At 45.9% G+C, this 19,916-nt stretch overlaps 1 pseudogene; it reads left to right on the top strand.

Moving 5' to 3' along the window:
- Positions 1–18,559: 18,559 nt before the first annotated feature.
- LOC125507359 (BTB/POZ and MATH domain-containing protein 1 pseudogene) lies at positions 18,560–19,666 on the top strand (annotated as a pseudogene).
- Positions 19,667–19,916: the final 250 nt, after the last annotated feature.

Below are 19,916 nucleotides of genomic sequence, written 5' to 3'. Positions count from 1 at the left end.
CGGTAATCCCGTTCTGAAAGTCATGCTACTAGATCATGATGAACCTACGAACTATGGAGAAGCGATGGTGAGCCCAGATTCCGTAAAATGGCTTGAAGCCATGAAATCTGAGATGGGATCCATGTATGAGAACAATGTATGGACTTTGGTTGACTTGCCCAATGATCGGCAAGCAATTGAGAATAAATGGATCTTCAAGAAGAAGACTGACGATGACGGTAATATTACTGTCTACAAAGCTCGACTTGTCGCAAAAGGTTTTCGACAAGTTCAAGGGATTGACTATGATGAGACCTTCTCTCCCGTAGCGATGCTTAAGTCTGTCCGAATCATGTTAGCAATTGCCGCATTTTATGATTATGAAATTTGGCAGATGGATGTAAAAACTGCATTCCTGAATGGATTTCTAGAAGAAGAGTTGTATATGATGCAGCCGGAAGGTTTTGTCGATCCAAAGGGAGCTAACAAAGTGTATAAGCTCCAGCGATCCATTTATAGACTGGTGCAAGCCTCTCGGAGTTGGAATAAACGCTTTGATAGTGTGATCAAAGCATCTGGTTTTGTATAGACTTTTGGAGAAGCCTGTATTTACAAGAAAGTGAGTGGGAGCTCTGTAGCATTTCTGATATTATATGTAGATGACATATTACTAATCGAAAATGATATAGAATTTCTGGATAGCATAAAGGGATACTTGAATAAGAGTTTTTCAATGAAAGACCTCGGTGAAGCTGCCTACATATTGGGCATCAAGATCTATAGAGACAGATCAACACGCTTAATTGGACTTTCACAAAGCTCATACCTTGACAAAGTTTTGAAAAAGTTCAAAATGGATCAATCAAAGAAAGGATTCTTGCCTGTGTTACAAGGTGTGAAGTTGAGTAAGACTCAATGCCCGACCAATGCAGAAGATAGAGATAAAATGAAAGATGTTCCCTATGCTTCAGCCATAGGCTCTATCATGTATGCAATGCTGTGTACCAGACCTGTTGTGTGCCTTGCTATAAGTCTAGCAGGGAGGTACCAAAGTAATCCAGGAGTGGATCACTCGACAGCAGTGAAGAACATCCTGAAATACCTGAAAAGGACTAAGGATATGTTTCTCGTATATGGAGGTGACAAAGAGCTCATCGTAAATGGTTACGTTGATGCAAGCTTTGACACTGATTCGGACGATTCTAAATCGCAAACCGGATAGGTATTTACATTAAATGGTGGAGTTGTCAGTTGGTGCAGTTCTAAACAAAGCGTCGTGGCAGGATCTACATGTGAAGCGGAGTGCATAGCTGCTTCGGAAGCAGCAAACGAAGGAGTCTGGATGAAGGAGTTCATATCCGATCTAGGTGCAAGTGGGAGACTAAAGGAAATACGCCCTAGAGGCAATAATAAAGTTATTATTTATTTCCTTATATCATGATAAATGTTTATTATTCATGCTAGAATTGTATTAACCAGAAACGTAATACTTGTGTGAATACATAAACAAACAAAGTGTCACTAGTATGCCTCTACTTGACTAGCTCGTTAATCGAAGATGGTTATGTTTCCTAACCATAGACATGAGTTATCATTTGATTAATGGGATCACATCATTAGGAGAATGATGTGATTGACATGACCCATTCCATTAGCTTAGCACCCGATCGTTTAGTATGTTGCTATTGCTTTCTTCATGACTTATACATGTTCCTATGACTATGAGATTATGCAACTCCCATTTACCGGAGGAACACTTTGTGTGCTACCAAACGTCACAACGTAACTGGGTGATTATAAAGGTGCTCTACAGGTGTCTCCAAAGGTACATGTTGGGTTGGCGTATTTCGAGATTAGGATTTGTCGCTCCGATTGTCGGAGAGGTATCTCTGGGCCCTCTCGGTAATGCACATCACTTAAGCCTTGCAAGCAATGCAACTAATAAGTTAGTTGCAACATAATGTATTACAGAACGAGTAAAGAGACTTGCCGGTAATGAGATTGAACTAGGTATTGAGATACCGACGATCGAATCTCGGGCAAGTAACATACCGATGACAAAGGGAACAACGTATGTTGTTATGCGGTCTGACCGATAAAGATCTTCGTAGAATATGTAGGAGCCAATATGAGCATCCAAGTTCAACTATTGGTTATTGACCGGAGACGTGTCTCGGTCATGTCTACATTGTTCTCGAACCAGTAGGGTCCGCATGCTTAACGTTACCATGACAGTTTCATTATGAGTTTATATATTTTGATGTACCGAAGGTTTTTCAGAGTCCCGGATGTGATCACGGACTTGATGAGGAGTCTCGAAATGGTCGAGACATAAAGATCGATATATTGGACGACTATATTTGGACACCAGAAAGGTTCCTGGTGAGATTGGGACAATACCGGATCACCGGGAGGTTATCGGAAACCCCCGGGAGGTATATGGGCCTTATTGGGCCTTAGTGGAAAGGAGGGGAAAGGATCAAGGGAGGGGGCGCCCCCCCCCAAGCCCAATCCGAATTGGGAGGCCCCCCCTTTCCTTCCTCCCTCCTTCCTCTTCCTTCCCTCTCCTACTCCTCATAGGAAAAGGGGGAGTCCTACTCCCGGTGGGAGTTGGACTCCCCCCCTTGGGCGCGCCACCCTCCTTGGCCGCCCTGTAACATCCCAAATTTTCAATTTGGAATGTTATGCATTAGATCATCATGCATATCATATTTTCTTGCATTTTGGTCGATCCTAGAAATTTCACGCAACTCAAGGACCTTCGGAGAGAGTTGGAGATTTCGTTATTTTCATATTTGAGAGTTTTCTCAAATTTGAAAAGAGGATCATTTGATTTATTTATTTCATCTTCAATTATTTTTCCGATATTAAAAAAAATATAAGAGAGGGAATAATATGACTTTCCCAAATTTAGAAAATTGAAGATTTAATGAATAAGTCAAATTTTGGTTTGCCGGAGTTTATTTGCATTTCTTTTGGATAGGGAAAAATGCGCGTTTTCAAAAATTGCATTTTAGGCCCAGAGAAAAGTTCATTTTGTTCGACTCATTTTTAGGAGTCGGGGAAAATTTACTTTAGATTTTTTTTGAGTTCGTTTAGATTTTCTTTTCTGTGTTTTTCTGCGCGCGAAACCGATTAAAAAAAATCTTGCAGCGCCCTGGGCCAAGGCCCAGCCAGCAGCCGGCCGGCCAGGCCATTGCCCGCGCCGCGCGCGCCAGGCGCCAGGAGGCCGCCGCCGCCGCCCCTTTTGGAGTCCTAGTAGGACTTTAGTCCTACTCCGTTTCCTCTTTTTCTCTCCTATTCCTACTCTATTTCTTGTCCCCTACCCCAAGAAACCCCCTCCCCTCACCAATATAAATACCCCTCTACCCCCCCCCCTCTCCTCACATCAAAAACCCAAGCCTCTCTCCTCCTAAGCCGCAGCAAGCAGTAGCCGCCGCCGCCTAGCCGCCGCCGCCCTTAGCCGCCGCCGCCTAGCCGCCGCCGCCGCCTAGTAGCCGCCGCCGCCCGGAGCCCGCCTCCCGAGGTAGCCGCGCCTTTCTTTTTCTTCCCCGGTCCGGTTTTTCCTAAAAGAACCGTTCCATTTTCTCTCCGAGTCTTTTCTTTTTTCTTCCGGTTTTTGTTTCGGTTTTCTACCGAAACCCTAGATCGGTTTTTCGTTCTTCTTTCGGACCGTTCGTCTCAACGAACGTGATCACCGATTTTTCCCGGTTAACGACGCCCATTCGTTTAACCGTTCGTCTCTTTCTTTTTCGTCGGATTTATTCCGCGATCGTGATCTCAGATCCGATCTTCGTTCTAGTCTTTCTTCTCGCTTGTTTATCGGAATCAGGTGATTCAAATGCCTGGAGTTTCATTTCGAAACCGCCGTTCCGTCTAATCAACTTAAACAAGTTTTTGCCCCTGTAAAATTTGACCTAGTTTCAACTTGCTAGAACCGAGTTGTTTTCTTCCGCCGTTTGTTTTCCGTTTCTTTGTTCGGTTCGTTCTTTCTTTGCAACCGGAGTTCTTAAGTTGAACTTTCTGGTTCGTTCTCTTGTTTGAGTTTTACCTGTGCATTAGATGAGTACTTATTGTGTGCTTGTTGTTTGTCTGCGATAGATCACCCGGATTGCGCCGCTTGTTACTTCGAAACCCTAGGTCTCGCGGATCATCAGCAAGGCAAGTAACACTTTGATCATACCTTTTCTACAACCCATGTTTTATTGCATTAGACCAATCCTCTCACATTGCATTTTTAGGATCTAATTAAATTATGGGATGGGAAGTAGATGAGGTAGTACCTATCACCTGTACTATTATGAAACCTTTGGGAGTTACTTCTACGTTTGCTTTTATGCCATGCTATGCTAGTAGACGTGGATTGGGTGAGTGATATCCATGACAGATGTGAGTATTGTTAATTAATGGTTTATCTAAGGTGGCAACTTAAATACACATCTGGGTGGATTGAGGCACCTGATGTCTATCAGGACTTGCCTGTTTTTATTTTGGACCGCCACCCAGGCTCAAAGGGATCATAAGATCTTTCATGCTAGAAACTTCCGTGTGCAGCCACAAGCCATTATGGGCTCTGGCATAGTTGACTAAGTTGTGCGAACTCTTACAGTGGTGGACTAGCAGATGTAGGAGATGTAGGTGTACCGGTCTACCCGATCGTAAGGTGCTAGCGCTTCTGAAAGACTATGTCTCGGTCATCCGTCTTCTCAAACACCCTGTAGTGCGAGAAACCAAACGGAGGCGATCGAGTCTTGTGGGGAAAAGTGCGCAAACCTCTGCAGAGTGTACAAACTAATCATGATTAGCCGTGTCCCCGGTCATGGACATCTTGAGTATCTAGTACTTGAATATCATGTGAATCTCAACATGTTACTTCTAATTAATGTTGTTGGGTTTTAATTGTTCACTTAATTGGGATCGGAATGCTGTCAACCATTCTCGATGTTTCACAACCACCATGATAGTTAAATAAATTTATTCCTTTGCAGTAGGGAAAAACTGGCTTTACGCAAAAACTGTAACCATAGAGCTTTCCACCAGCCATATATGCATATAGTATAGCTGTTTCATTCCATTACTCTCTATGTGTTACATTGCCAGCATATTCCATGTGCTGACCCGTTTTCAGGCTGCAACTTCTCATGTTGCAGACTTTTCAGACGACGAGTAAGGTGCTTTTAGGTCGTGGTTCTATACTCAGTGATGCCATTGGAGTTGATGGACCCATTTATCTTCCAAGTCTTCCGCTGTTATCGACACTAGATGGCCTTAAGCCATATTTATTGTAATAAGTTCTCTTTGAGACAACGATGTAATAAGTGTGTGATTGCCACTCTGCTATAAATCCTTCGATGTACTGTGTGGTGTCAGCATTACTGATCCAGGGATGACAGCCGAGCACAGTAGACTTGATCCATTCGGGTCGGGTCGCCACACGCCCCCTCCTCCACTCCTTTATATATGGGGGCAGGGGGCACCCCAGAGAGACAACAATTGATCATTGATCTCTTAGCCGTGTGCGGAGCCCCCCTCCACCATAATCCTCGATAATATTGTAGCGGTGCTTAGGCGAAGCCCCTGCGACGGTAGAACATCAAGATCGTCACCACGCCGTCGTGCTGACGGAACTCATCCCCGACACTTTGCTGGATCGGAGTCCGGGGATCGTCATCGAGCTGAACGTGTGCAAAAACTCGGAGGTGCCGTAGTTTCGGTGCTTGATCGGTCGGGTCGTGAAGACGTACGACTACATCAACCGCGTTGTTATAACACTTCCACTTCTGGTCTACGAGGGTACGTAGACAACACTCTCCCCTCTCGTTGTTGTGCATCACCATGATCTTGCATGTGCGTAGGAAATTTTTCGAAATTACTACGTTCCCCAACACGGCGCTCCTCATCGATGGAAGCGCTGCTAAGCGCTTCCAAGAGATTGTCCGGCGCCTCTGGATGGACAGAGGTCACCGGCACAGGCGTCTTGCCCCTCTTAGAAGGAGGCCGCCTGCCCGTGCCCGGAACCGCTGGAGGGTCCGGCGCGGTGTTCGGCTGAGGGCCGAACTCAGAGCTCTCGGGGGCCCCGTCCCCTCGGCTCCCGGAGTCCGGAAGGTCGCCTTGAGGCGCCTTCGGGACTGTCTCCCCTTGATCTGGTGCCTCTTGAGACAACACCTCGGCGTCGTCGGCAGGATGAGGGGAGGTGGCGGTCGGGACTGGATCGCTATCCATGTCCGACGAGCCCAGGGAGCCACCCGATGATACCTCGATATTGGCTCGGGGCGACCTGCATAATTATGTTCGGCGATTAGGGAAAGCAGTGCGACAAATGAATCCTATGAGTTACTCTGGTATCCGAATACTTACTATCTCCCCGGGGGCTTGACCCTGGGCAACCACTCGTCTTCGCCTTCGTCGGCGGCGGTGGAATTGGCCGGAAGGAGAGTCCTTCCCTTCTTGGATCCTCCGGCCTCCCAAGTTGGGGCGGCCTTCCTTTTCTTGTCTCCCCGAGTCGGTGGGGGAGCATCTTCTTCTTCTTCCTTGTCTTCGGGGGAAGAGTGCGCCGCAGAGTCATCGGATGGTGAGTCCGACGATGCCTGGCGTCAGGAACACTTTCTGGTTCCCTTGGACTTCTTGGTCTTCTCCAGCACCTTATAAGGGGCCGGAGTCAGCATCTTCGCCAGAAGAGCGTCTGCGGGGCCTTCGGGCAAAGGAGCCAGACAGTCGATCTGACCGGCCATCTTCTGCCAGTCCTGTCAAAGGTACAGGAGTTTAGATCCCGCATAGAATCAATCTATACAAAAAATAAGTATCCTGTGGAAGGTAAAACAGCTTACCGCGTTGGCTTGGCGCTTCGCGCTGAATCCGCGATCCTCAGTAATAGGGGGGACCTCGGCACTTTTGAACAGCACCCTCCAGGCGTCTTCATGAGTCGTGTTGAAGAGCCTGTTCAGAGTTCGGTGCTGCGCCGGATTGAACTCCCACAAGTTGAACTCCCGTTGTTGGCACGGGAGTATCCGGCAGATGAGCATAACTTGGACTATGTTGACAAGCTTGAGCTTCTTGTCCACCATGTTTTGAATACATATTTGGAGACCTGTCAGCTCTTTCAAACTACCCCAGGACAGGCCCTTCTCTTTCCAGGAGGTGAGCCACGTGGGGATGCCATATCGGAACTCGGCGGCCATTGCCCATGCAAGGTCGCGCGGCTCGGTGATATAGAACCACCCCGATTGCCACCCCTTTATGGTTTCTACAAAGCAGCCCTCGAGCCATGTTATGCTGGGCATCTTGCCCACCATGGCGCCTCTGCACTCCGCCTAGCAGCCGCCCACCACCTTCGGCCTGACATTGAAGGTCTTCAGCCATAAGCCGAAGTGGGGCTTGATGCGGAGGAAGGCCTCGCACACGACGATAAACGCCGAGATGTTGAGGACGAAGTTCGGGGCCAGATCGTGGAAATCCAGGCCGTAATAGAACATGATCCCCCGGACGAATGGATGGAGAGGGAATCCCAGTCCGTGAAGGAAATGGGTGAGGAATACTACCCTCTCATGGGGCCTGGGGGTGGGGATGAGCTGCCCCTCATCTGGGAGCCGGTGCGCGATGTCGTTGGGCAGGTATCCGGCTCTCCTCAGTTTCTTGATGTCTCCCTCCGTGACGGAGGAGACCTCCACTTGCCTCCCGCTCCGAACATGGTTGGAGAAGGTTGAGGTGGAAGTGTGGACTTGGGTGCTAGAGCTCAAGTGTGCGGAAACGGATGAGCAAAGGAGGAAGAAGGCGTGGATAGAAAGGTGAATCCGTATCCCTTTATATGGGCGGATGAAACTAAGCGTCCCCACTTGCCTGGTAAAACTCTCTTATCCCCCAAGCGCCGCAATTGATGGCGCGATTGGGTTACCCATGCCCGTATTGATGAGAATCCCGTAATAAGGGGACACGATCTCTGCTTTGACAAGACGTGTCGAAAAAACTGCCTCGCGTTATGTGTGGGGCTGGTTAAAAGAAACAGTTCGAATAATCACCGGGCCATGACATAACGTCATGCTGCCAAAACAAGCCAGCAAATTAGATCTGCGAAAATATTATTCTCTCTACGGTGGAATGTGGAACTTATTTTGCAGGGTCGAACACTATCCTCGTATTCAAATTCTTCTGATGTATTCGGAGAAGGAACCCGCCTTGCAATGCCGAAGACAATACTGCGCGCCGGACTCATCGTCATTGAAGCCTGGTTCAGGGGCTACTGAGGGAGTCCTGGATTAGGGGGTCTTCGGACAGCCGGACTATCTCCATTGGCCGGACTGTTAGACTATGAAGATACAAGATTGAAGACTTCATCTCGTGTCCGGATGGGACTCTACTTGGCGTGGAAGGCAAGCTAGGCAATACGTGTATGGATATCTTTTCCTTTGTAACCGACCTTGTGTAACCCTAACCCTCTCCGATGTCTATATAAACCGAAGGGTTTTTAGTCCGTAGGACAACAATCACAACATACAATCATACCATAGGCTAGCTTCTAGGGTTTAGCCTCTCTGATCTCGTGGTAGATCTACTCTTGTACTACCCATATCATCAATATTAATCAAGCAGGACGTAGGGTTTTACCTCCATCAAGAGGGCCCGAACCTGGGTAAAACATCGTGTCCCCTGCCTCCTGTTACCATCTGGCCTAGACGCACAGTTCGGGACCCCCTACCCGAGATCCGCCGGTTTTGACACCGACAAGCGCCTTTCACAAAGAAGTGCTACTGCTATGTGTTAGCATGTAAAAATAGACTTATAGTTCATTGTATCAAAAATACATTGATCATCAACGATATTTTTGTGTACAATCTGATTTGTCAATATGAGTCCTCACCGGTTTAGGAACAAGTGAAGACTCATATTGCAGCCACAATTTCTACACATAGAGTTCAATGAAGACCAAATGCTTGTCAAAGTTTGAGAAGTAAGATATTTAAGGTGGTAGAAACTCTCTTCACGGAGCGAGGTGGGACTAAATTTTTGTAGTAAACTTAGCAGTAGCACTTATTGGCGAAATGCGCTGCTACTATGCTACGTAGCAGTAGCGCCCTTCATTATAACGCGTTGCTGCTATAGCTAGCCTCGCGGCGGCCTTGTGGGAATTATAGCAGTAGCGCGTCTTTCAGCTGGCGCGCTACTGCTATATTTATTTCAGCAGTGATTTATTCTTGAGCTCGCTACAGCTAATTAGCAGCAGCTCCTTATTTTAAAGTGCGCTGCTGATAAGATTCTGTGTATAGGCTTTTCCCTAGTAGTGACCTCCTTCAAGGACCAAATTCTTGGATCAAGAGTGTCTAGATTCCATCCTGAACACCACCATACTACCTATGTGGGGGCTGAAGCCGACGACTGACCAACTCTCAGATTTAATAAAAAACGGCAGCACAGGAGCCAAAATTTTAAATAATAAAAAAGCATTATATTACGTAACGGCTTTGTTTCATCATACAAGACAAGATAACATGAATGTATTCATTCGAAGATAATGTCTTTTGAACAATGGCCCTCTACAATGCAGGATCCCTTGAGGACATCATCAAAATACCACTCCGGCGTGCGGTGCTCCTTGCCAGCGGGCGGTCCCTCGGTCGCGAGCTTGACGGCGTCCATCTTCGCCCATTGCACCTTGACACGGGTAAAGGCCATCCGCGCACCCTCGATGCAGACTGACCGCTTGATGACGTCAAGCCAGGGGCAGGCATTGACCAGCCGCTTCACGAGCCCGAAGTACCTGCTGGGTATGGCTTCGGTAGGCCATAGCCGGATTATTAAATCCTTCATGCCTAGTTCGGCCACCCTATGCAGTTCGACCAGCTGTTTTAGGTGATCGCCAAAGGGCACCGGATATACTGGCGCAAGGTATTGTGACCAGAACAGCTTCTCCATCGAGCTCCCCTCTTCGGCTCGGAAGAACTCCACAGCGTCGGCAGCACTGCGCGGTAAATCCACAAACGCTCCTAGAGAACTCCAAATCCGGGTTAGTAAGAGATACCTCTTCTTCACATATTTGCTCTGCCTAATGAAGGCCTTACCCGCCACAATTTTTCTGGCCTCTTGGATTTCCTGGAGGGCGCCCTGGGCTTCAATCCGGGCATCTTGTGCGCTTTGGCGGGCCTTGGCGAGTTCGGACTCTTGATCCCCAACGTTGCGCTCCAAGGACTCGTATTTCTTCATGGCGTCCTGGAGCTCCTGCTGGACCTCACCGCCCCTGGCCTCATGCTTTTTGCGGGCAGCTTGTTCCTTTGCCGCTCTCTCCTCGGCCTCGGCCAACGCCTTCTGGTGGGTCTCCACCTAGGTCGCCGCTCCTAATAAATATCATGGCACTATGGTCAGCACAAATGATTCATCCTTTCTGGATCTACAAAAGGTCATTGCATACCTTGCTTGTGTTCTAGCTGCTTTTTTACACGGCCGAATTCTTCCTCGGCCCACTCCAGACTTTGCTTCAGTCCGGAGACTTCGGTAGAATGAGAGGTCGCAGCCAGCAACGACGCCTGCTTATTCACATAAGACATATTTGGTTGGTCTCCTGCGAAAATTACTTGATCATATGTCTGGCTTTTCTTTCCGAACACCGGACAGAGTCTCAGGGGCTACTGTCTATCCTGTGACGTTCTTTTTCTACAATTGTGTCGCTTACCTCAAAGCCTATTAGGAGGCTGGTGCAGGCTTCGATCAGTCCGCTCTTAACGGACTTAACCCTCTCAATCACCGTACCCATAAGGATACGGTGTTCCTCGACAATGGAAGCGCTTTGCAGCGCTTCCAGTAGAGTATACGGTGCCTCTGGATGGACAGAGGTCACCGGTGGAATTGGTGCACCTCCTTCTTTCGAAGGGGGCTGGTTGCCGGATTCCGAAGCTATATAGGTCTCCGGGGTCGTATTCGGCTAGGGGCCGAATTGGATATGACCCCCATCGCCAGTCTCGATGGGGATCTACTCCCCCATGTGTCCGGCGGCCGACGTATCATCCTCTGGCGCCACCGTGACGGCATTTTCTACCTCTTGAGCACTACGTTGGTTTTCCCTTGAAGAGGAAAGGGTGATGCAGCAAAGTAGCGTAAGTATTTCCCTCAGTTTTTTAGAACCAAGGTATCAATCTAGTAGGAGGCCACACGCAAGTCCCTCATACCTACACAAACAAATAAGAACCTCGCAACCAACATGATAAAGGGGTTGTCAATCCCTTCACGGTCACTTACGAGAGTGAGACCTGATAGAGATGATAAGATAATCTTTTTGGTCTTTTTATGATAAAGATTGAAATATAAAGATTGCAAGATAAAATAGATTGGAAACTTATATGATAAAAGATAGACCCGGGGGCCATAGGTTTCACTAGTGGCTTCTCTCAAGATAGCATAAGTATTACGGTGGGTGAAAAAATTACTGTCGAGCAATTGATAGAAAAGCGAATAATTATGAGAATATCTTCGCATGATCATGTATATAGGCATCATGTTCATGACAAGTAGACCGACTCCTGCCTGCAGCTACTACTATTACTCCACACATCGACCGCTATCCAGCATGCATCTAGAGTGTTAAGTTCATAAGAACAGAGTAACACATTAGGTAAGATGACATGATGTAGAGGGATAAACTCAAGCAATATGATCCAAACCCCATCTTTTATCCTCGATGGCAACAATACAAACGTGTCGTTTCCCTTTCTGTCACTGGGATCGAGCACCGCAAGATTGAACCCAAAGCTAAGCACTTCTCCCATTGCAAGAAAGATCAATCTAGTAGGCCAAACCAAACTGATAATTTGAAGAAACTTGCAAAGATAACCAATCATACATAAAAGATTTCAGAGAAGAATCAAATATTGTTCATAGATAGACTTGATCATAAACCCACAATTCATCGGATCTCGACAAACACACCGCAAAAAGAGTTACATCAAATAGATCTCCAAGAATATCGAGGAGAATTTTGTATTGAGATCCAAAGAGAAAGAAGAAGTCATCTAGCTAATAACTATCGACCCGAAGGTTTGAAGTAAACTACTCACACATCACCGGAGAGGCCATGGAGTTGATGTAGAGGCCCTCCGTGATCGATGCCCCCTCCCGCGGAGCTCCGGAAAAGGCCCCAAGATGGGATCTCTTGGGTATAGAAGGTTGCGGCGGTGGAAATAGGGTTTCGTGGTGCTCCTGGTTGTTTTCAGGGTATATGAGTATATATAGGAGGAAGAAGTAGGTCGGTTGAGCCATGAGGGGCCCACGAGGGGGAGGGTGTGCCCCCTGCCTCGTGGACTCCTCGTTTGTTTCTTGACGTCCACTCCAAGTCCTATGGATCACGTTTGTTCCAAAAATAACTCTCCCGAAGGTTTCATTCCGTTTGGATTCCATTTGATATTCCTTTTCTGCGAAACACTGAAATAGGCAAAAAAACAGCAATTTGCACTAGGCCTTGGGTTAGTAGGTTAGTCCCAAAAATAATATAAAAGTGTAAAATAAATCCCATTAACAATCAAAATAGATAATATAATAGCATGGAACAATCAAAAATTATAGATACGATGGAGACGTATCAAGCATCCCCAAGCTTAATTCCTGCTCTTCCTCGAGTAGGTAAATGATAAAAACAGAATTTTTGATGTGGAATGCTACCTAGCATAATTCTCAATGTAATTTTATTTATTGTGGCATGAATATTCAGATCCGAAAGATTCAAGACAAAAGTTTAATATTGACATAAAAATAATAATACTTCAAGCATACTAACTAAGCAATTATGTCTTCTCAAAATAACATGGCCAAAGAAAGTTATCCCTACAAAATCATATAGTCTGGCTATGCTCTATCTTCACCACACAAAGTATTTAAATCATGCACAACCCTGATGACAAGCCAAGCAATTGTTTCATACTTTTGGTGTTCTCAAACTTTTTCAATCTTCACTCAATACATGAGCGTGAGCCATGGACATAGCACTATATGTGGAATAAAATGGTGGTTGTGGAGAAGACAAAAAGGAGAAGATAGTCTCACATCAACTAGGCATATCAATGGGCTATGTAGATGCCCATCAATAGATATCAATGTGAGTGAGTAGGGATTGCCATGCAACGGATGCACTAGAGCTATAAGTGTATGAAAGCTCAAAAGAAACTAAGTGGGTGTGCATCCAACTTGCTCGCTCACGAAGACCTAGGGCATTTGATTAAGCCCATCATTGGAATATACAAGCCAAGTTCTATAATGTAAAATTCCCACTAGTATATGAAAGTGATAACATATGAGACTCTCTATCATGAAGATCATGGTGCTACTTTGAAGCACAAGTGTGGAAAAAGGATAGTAACATTGTCCCATCTCTCTTTTTCTCTCATTCTTTTATTTGGGCCTTCTTATCTCTCTCTCTCTCTCTCTCTCTCTCTCTCTCTTTTATGACCTCTTTTTTTCGTCCGAAGTCTCATCTCGACTTGTGGGGGAATCATAGTCTCCATCATCCTTTCCTCACTTGGGACAATGCTCTAATAATGATGATCATCACACTTTATTTAGTTACAACTCAAGAATTACAACTCGATACTTAGAACAAAATATGACTCTATGTGAATGCCTTTGGCGGTGTACTGGGATATGCAATGACTCATGAGTGACATGTATGAAAGAATTATGAAAGGTGGCTTTGCCACAAATACGATTTCAACTACATGATCATGCAAAGCAATATGACAATGATGAAGCGTGTCATAACAAACGGAATGGTGGAAAGTTGCATGGAAATATATCTCGGAATGACTATGGAAATGCCATAATAGGTAGGTATGGTGGCTGTTTTGAGGAAGGTATATGGTGGGTTATGGTACCAGCAAAAGTTGCGCGGTACTAGAGAGGCTAGCAATGGTGGAAGGGTGAGAGTGTGTATGATCCATCGACTCCACATTAGTCATAAAGAAATCATATAATTATTGCAAAAATTTATTAGTTTCGAAACAAAGTAATACGCACATGCTCCTAGGGGGATAGATTGGTAGGAAAAGACCATCGCTCGTCCCCGACCGCCACTCATAAGGAAGACAATCAATAAATAAATCATGCTCCAACTTCATCACATAACGGTTCACCATACGTGCATGCTACGAGAATCACAAACTTTAGAACAAGTATTTCTCAAATTCACAACTACTTAACTAGCATACTCTAATATCACCATCTCCATATCTCAAAACAATCATCAAGTATCAAACTTCTCATAGTATTCAGTGCACTTTTTATGATAGTTTTTATTATACAAATCTTGGATGCCTATCATATTAGGACTAAATTCATAACCAAAGAAAATTACCATGCTGTTCTAAAGGACTCTCAAAATAATATAAGTGAAGCATGAGAGATCAATAATTTCTATAAAATAAAACCACCACCGTGTTGTAAAAGGTATAAGCGAAGCATTAGAGCAAAATTATCTAGCTCAAAAGATATAAGTGAAGCACATAGAGTATTCTAATAAATTCTGATTCATGCGTGTCTCTCCCAAAATGTGTGTACAGAAAGGATGATTGTGGTAAACTAAAAATCAAAGACTCAAATCATACAAGACGCTCCAAGCAAAACGCATATCATGTGGTGAATAAAAATATAGCTCCAAGTAAAGTTACCGATGGACGAAGACGAAAGAGGGGGTGCTTTCCGGGGCATACCCAAGCTTAGGCTTTTGGTTGTCCTTGAATTTTACCTTGGGGTTCCTTGGTCATCCCCAAGCTTAGTCTCTTTCCACTCCTTGTTCCGTAATCCATCAAATCTTTACCCAAAACTTGAAAACTTCACAACACAAAACTTAAAAGAGAATCTCGTGACCTCCGTTAGTAAAAGAAAACAAACCACCACTTCAAGGTACTGTAATGAACTCATTCTTTATTTATATTGGTGTTAAACCTACTGTATTCCAACTTTTATATGGTTCATACACTCAAATAATAGCCATAGATTCATCAAAATAAGCAAACAACACACAAAAAACAGAATCTGTCAAAAACAGAACAATTTGTAGTAATCTGTAGGTTTTGAATACTTCTGGAACCCCAAAAATTCTAAAATAAATTGTTTGAAGTGAGGAATTTATCTATTAATAATCTTCAAAAATAATTAACTAAAAATCACTCTCCGATAAAAAATGGAAGCAAATCTCGTCAGCGCTAAAGTTTCTGTTTTTTACAGCAAGATCGCAAAGACTTCCCCCAAGTCTTCCCAAAGGTTCTACTTGTCACAAACACTAATTAAAATCATAAACCACATATAAACAGAGGTTAGATGAATTATTTATTTAATAACAGCAAGGAAAAATATTGGGTTGTCTCCCAACAAGCGCTTTTCTTTAAAGCCTTCTAGCTAGGCAAAAGATTTCAACGATGCTCACATGAAAGACAAGAATTGAAGCACAAAGAGAGCATCATAAAACACGTGACAAACACATCTAAGTCTAACATACTTCCTATGCATAGGCATCTTATAGGCAAATAAGTTATCAAGGCAAGAAAAAACTAGCATATGCAAGGAAACGGAAAATAACAATAGCAATCTCAACATAACGAGAGGTAATTTAGTAACATGAAAATTTCTACAACCATATTTTCCTCCCTCATAATAATTACATGTAAGATCATAAGCAAATTCAACAATATAGCTATCACATAAAATATTCTCAACATGATCCACATGTATGCAAAGTTGACACTCTTCCGAAATAAGATTAAACACTCTCCAAAATGATCATTGCACATTAACTAAAGTCATGACCTCTCCAAACCCACTTTTATCAAAAACTTCATAAGACTGAACATTCTCCAAATATGTGGGATCTAAGGTTACACTCTTCCAAAACCACTTTCAATATTATTTCAAACATTATTATCAATCTCATATTCATCATGGGGCTTAAATAAATTTTCAAGATCATAAGAAGAATCACCCCAATCATGATCATTGCAACAAATAGTAGTCATAGCAAAACTAGCATCCCCAAGCTTAGGGTTTTGCATATTATATGCACAATTGACATTAATAGAATTTATACTATAATCATTGCAATCATGCTTTCTATTCAAAGATCCATCGTGAATCACTCCATAAAGTACTTCATCACAATTTTTCAGATTCACGAATTTCAAGAAAAACTTCATAAAGATAATCTAGAGCACAAAACTCACTAGAAATAGGTTCATCATAATTGGATCTCTTAAAAAGATTAGCAAGAGGATAAGGATCCATAGATCTTAGGTTCTCTGTTTAGTAATAAATAAACAACTTATTCCAACCAAACGAGCTGTAACGCCCCGAGAACGTTGCGCCAGGTGTCTTCCAGTTATTCGCTGTTGTTTCCTTGTCATTTGTTTGCATGTCATGCATTTCATATCATGTCATCATGTGCATCTCATTTGCATACGTGTTCATTTCATGCATCTGAGCATTTTCCCCGTTGTCCGTTTTGCAATCCGATACTCCTATGTCCTCCAGCGCCCCCTTTTTGCCTGTTTTCATGAGCGGGTGTAAAACGTTCTCGGAATGGACCGAGATTTGCCAAGCGGCCTTGGTACACCATCGGTAGACCGCGTGTCAAGTTTCGTGCCATTTCGAGTCCGTTTGATACTCCAACGGTTAATCGGGGAACCGTAAAGGCCTCGGGTGTGTTGCAGCCCAACACCCCTCCAAAGTGGCCCAATAACCCATCCAAACCGCCTCCATCCTCTCGGACGTTCGATCACGATTGCGTGGCCGAAAACCGCACTCCATTTGGACTCTCCTAGCTCCCTCTACCTATAAATACACCTGCCCCTCCAAATTTTCGCGGATGAACCCTAGATCCCACCTTCCCCGCGCCACCGGACGCGTCCGCACCACGCCGGACGTGTCCACCGCAGCCTCCACCTCACCCCGGCCAATCGCAGGCCACCACCTCAGCGTCGCCGCCTCCCGGACCTATCCCCTGCCGCCACGTGTCCCCGCAGCCGCCCCCTTCCCCGCGTCGTCCGCGTGGCCCGCCGGGCCATGGCGGGGCCCGCCCGGCCCGATCCGCCGCCGCCCGCCCGCCCGCGGGAGCGCTCCGCTACCCGCGCCTGAGGTCCCACCCGCATGCGAGTAACTGCTAGGTCCCGCGTGTCATAACTCGAATCGCTAACCCCTCGTGTTTTTCATTTCATGGTTAAACAGAGCCATGTCGCATTGGAGCTATTGTTTGCTTCTAAAACGTCGCATCACAACCATTCATTCCAACAACGTCGCACTCCTTCCAATTTGCATGAAAAACGTCGCACAGGAGCTATTGACCCGGTGTTTCCTGGTACGCCTTCCTACTCTTTTTCTCTTTTTTTTTCTCTTTTGAATGGGCATGAATCTCAGCTCGTTTCAGCAGCCATGGCAGGCCTGGCGATGGGAGTTTCTTTCGTGGGGAAGAAGATGCTGTGTTTTGCCTTTCCGTTTGCATTTTTTTCGCTCCTAAACGAGATGGCCGAAATTCGGTCATTTTAAAAATATCGGTAAAATCTCGGACAAAATTACAAAACCAAAATTTGAATTTTAAATGAAATTTAACAAAAAATTGGCAGAAATTTGGCCGAAATTTTTGAAAATGAGCAGAGAAAAAATATGGTAGTCGAACAACACTGAGGAATACATTTAAAAACTGTGCATCAGGTCAACATCTTTATCAGTTCCAAAAGAAAAAGATTGAAACATGGACAGGGAGAGGTGCTTCAGAGTTGAGGAGGAGTTGCCGATGGATTCAGCCGCAGCGCGCAGCATGCAGCCCGCACAGGTCAGCAGCAGGGGCTGGGTCGCCGGGAAGGCGCGAGCGGGGCAGGAGCAGCAGGCTCGAGCGGGGAGGCAGGCCGTGACGAGCGGAGGAGCCGCATCTGGGGCGTAGCGCCGCCGCCGCACACACATGTCGAGCAGGAGATCGTGATTTGTCTAGGGTTAGGGCGTTTGGTTCGATCCTTTTATATTGGGCAAAGCGTGCAGAGGCTCCATAAGTTGGATTGGGCCAAAAAGAGTACAAACTGGGCCAAAAAATTTGGCCGGTACAGACATTTACCGGGCCCAGGCGAGATGGACGGAATTCGGCCGAAAATTGATTTTTTCGGCCGAAAATCAAAACACAGAGAAGATGTCATGGGGCAGTTGGGGTGGAGGGAGGGAGGGTCCTGGGCCAGCTGTAGGAAGGAATGACTCGGGGGAGGTGCACGTGATCCCCAAGGCCAGATGCCCGCGCGCTGGGGGACCGCGTGGTTAGTGAAGGGTGCGTGACTATGTAGCATGGGCGGTGTGGGATGGGTACTTCCCTTTTCTGGCCAAGGGGGACCAGGTGCTTTCCTATTTTGGCCGGCCACTCGGGAACGCTAGCAGGACAATGCGTGCTCGCTAGACGCGTCCCAATAAGTAATGTTGGATCTCCATCCTACGATTGGGCCATGGACAGACCAGCCGAAGAGTCCAGCTGCTTTCTCAATCTAGTCCTTCCCTCGGTTTCACCGATACATCACCCAAAACCATAGCCGTCGCCGCCGCCCCCCTCCACTTCCCGAGCCACCCAAACCGACCACTAGACACCATGCCGACCTCCTCGCATGTCGTCGGCAACGGCCTCCCCTCCGGATCCGCATCCTCCATCATATCCGGGGTCGTGAGAGGCTACCACTTCCTGAAGATCGTCGGCTACTCAGGCACCAAGGAGATCCCCAATGGCGAGGGGATCGAATCTTGCCTGTTTCGGGTGGGAGGCTGCACATGGAATGTACGTTACTATCCCAACAGGTTAAGATCTGAGTACAGTGATTACATAGGCCTTTGTCTCTTCTTGAATGATACAGTCGCCAGCGAGGTCGAGACTGTGAAGGAAAAATTCATGTTCGGCTTACTTGACCAACATGGGAAGCCGGTGCCATCATATACCGGTACTTCCGACACCAGGGAATTTTCTGTGCATAAAGGTCATGGGTTTGGCGGATTTATGAAAAGGGTTCAATTGGAGGAATCCTAGCATCTCAAGGACGATTCCTTCACGGTCAAGGTCGATGTCACTATCATGAGCGAGTTCCATACGCAGGAGACGCCATCTATCCTGGTGCCACCTTCTGATTTGCACCGGCACTTAGGGGTTCTTCTGTCGAGCAAGGCAGGCGTCAATGTCAAATTCCAAGTTGGTGGGGAGACATTCTCGGCGCACCGATTGGTGCTTGCGGCACGGTCTCCTGTCTTTAGAGCAGAGTTCTTTGGCCAGACGAGGGAGGGAACCACCACTGAGGCCATACGCGTACATGACATGGAGGCACCAGTGTTCAGTGCTCTGCTTACTTTCATGTACACGGATGCATTGCCGGATATGAAGCAAGAAGAAGAATATGCCTTGGCTCAGCATCTGCTTGTTGCGGCAGACAAGTACAACCTGGAGAGGCTGAAGCTTATTTGTGAACATAAGCTATGCAATCGTATCGATACGATCTCTGTGGTGACTATCTTGGCATTGGCCGAGCAGCATCAGTGCCATGAGCTTAAGGCAGCATGCTTGGTGTTCCTTAGCTCGCCGACGAATCTGGGTGCGGCCATGGAGTCTGAAGGTTTCGAGTTTTTAACCAAGAGCTGCTCTGGTGTTATTAAGGATCTCCTCAAGTCCCAGGTTGCTGCTAGTATACTTTGGAAAAGAAAATCTAGGGCATGAACATGAGGTTACAGTCCTGCATATCGTCATTTGCAATCATCCGTCCAGAAACTGACTACAGACCCTGCAGGCTATCTTATACGCATTAGTGCTTTTGATGTGTAGTCTTGATCTCACAAGGATGTGATGTATGGTGGTTCGACAAGCTATGCGCGAAGCAAAACTGTATGTGCTAATTAGTGAACATTTAGTTCAGAACTTGTAAGCCTTTCAATTAGTTGCCCTATACATTGTGCCGCTGCGAGCATTG

This window comes from Triticum urartu, chromosome 5A (genome assembly GCF_056163025.1).
Source record: "Triticum urartu cultivar PI428250 chromosome 5A, HENAU_Tu73, whole genome shotgun sequence".
Taxonomy (NCBI): Eukaryota; Viridiplantae; Streptophyta; class Magnoliopsida; order Poales; family Poaceae; genus Triticum; species Triticum urartu.
This window is presented reverse-complemented; position numbering and strand designations above follow the sequence as displayed.